Raw genomic sequence first — 1,986 nt, 5'->3', positions numbered from 1 at the left:
TCATCTACATACCTGAGGTTATTGATATTTCTCCTGGCAGTCTTGATTCCAGTTTGTGCTTCATCCAGTTCAGCATTTCACATGATGCGCTCTGCATATAAGTTAAATAAGCAGGGTGACGTACAGCCTTGATGTACTCCTTTCCCAATTTGGAACCAGTCTGTTGTTCCATGTCCAGTTCTAGCTGTTGCTTCTTGACCTGCATAAAGATTTCTCGGGAGGCAGGTAAGGTGGTCTGGTATTCCCATCTCAAGAATTTTCCAGTTTGCTGTGATCCACACAATCAAAGGCTTTAGCAAAGTCAGTAAAGCAGAAGTAGATGTTTTTTTGGAACTCTTTTGCTTTTTTGATCATTCAGTGGAAGTTGTCAATTTGATCTCTGGTTCCTCTGCCTTTTCTAAATCCAGCTTGAACATCTCGAAGTTCACGGTTCACATACTGTTGAAGCCTGACTTGGAGAATTTTGACCATTACTTTGTTAGCATGTGAGATGAGTGCTATTGTGTGGTAGTTTGAACATTCTTTGGCATTTCCTTTCTTTGGAATTGGAATGAAAACTGACCTTTTCCAGTCCTGTGGCCACTGCTGAGTTTTCCAAATTTTCTGGCAGATTGAGTGTGGTACTTTCACAGCATCATCTTTCAGGATTTGAAACTGCTCAATGGGAATTCTATCACCTCCACTAGCTTTGTTTGTACTGATGCTTCCTAAGGCTTACTTGATTTTGCATTCCAGGATGTCTGGCTCTAGGTGAGCAATCACACCATTTTGGTTATCTGGGTCATGAAGAACTTTTCTTTATAGTTCTTCTGTGTATTGTTGCCACCTCTTCTTAATATTTTCTGCCTCTGTTAGATCTATATCATTTCTGTCCTTTACTGTGCCCACCTTTGCATGAAAATTTCCCTTGGTACCTCTAAGTTTCTTGAAGAGATCGCTAGTCTTTCCCATTCTATTGTTTTCCTCTATTTCTTTGCACTGATCACTGAGGAAGGCTTTCTTATCTCTCCTTGCTCTTCTCTGGAAATCTGCATTCAAATGGGTATATCTTCGTTTTCTCCTTTGCTTTTCGCTTCTTTTCTTTTCACAGCTATTTGTAAGGCCTCCTCAGACAGCCATTTTGCTTTTATGCATTTCTTGTTCTTGGGGATGGTCTTGATCACTGCCTCCTGTACAATGTCACGAACCTCTGTCCATAGTTCTTCAGGCACTCTGTCTATCAGATCTAATTCCTTGAATCTGTTTGTTACTTCCACTGTATAGTCGTAAGGAATTTGATTTAGGTCATACCTGAATGGTCTAGTGGTTTTCCCTACTTTCTTCAATTTGAGTCTGAATTTGGCAATAAGGAGTTTGCCATGATCTGAGTCACAGTCAGCTCCCGCTCTTGTTTTTGCTGACCGTATACAGCTTCTCCATCTTTGGCTGCAAAGAATATAATCAATGTGACTTCAGTTTGACCATCTGGTGATGTCCACGTATAGAGTCTTCTCTTGTGTTGATGGAAGAGGGTGTTTGCTATGACCAGAGTTTTCTCTTGGCAAAACTCTGTTAGTCTTTGCCCTGCTTCATGTTGTACTCCAAGGCCAAATTTGCCTGTCACTCCAGGTATCTCTTGACTTCCTACTTTTGCATTCCAGTCCCCTATAATGAAAAGAACATCATTTTTGCATGTTAGTTCTAGAAGGTCTTGTAGGTCTTCATAGAACTGTTCAACTATAGCTTCTTCATCGTTACTGGTTGGGGCACAGACTTGGATTACTGTGATATTGAATGGTTTGTCTTGGAAACAAATGGAGATCATTCTGTTGTTTTTTGAGATTGCATCCAAGTACTGCATTTCGGACTCTTTTGCTGACTATGATGGCTACCCCCATTTCTTCTAAGGGATTCTTGCTCACAGTAGGAGATATAATGGTCATCTGAGTTACATTCACCCATTCCAGTCCATTTTAGTTCACTGATTCCTAAAATGTCAATGTTCAC

The sequence above is a fragment of the Muntiacus reevesi genome, chromosome X (genome assembly GCF_963930625.1).
Source record: "Muntiacus reevesi chromosome X, mMunRee1.1, whole genome shotgun sequence".
Classification (NCBI taxonomy): Eukaryota; Metazoa; Chordata; class Mammalia; order Artiodactyla; family Cervidae; genus Muntiacus; species Muntiacus reevesi.
This window is presented reverse-complemented; position numbering follows the sequence as displayed.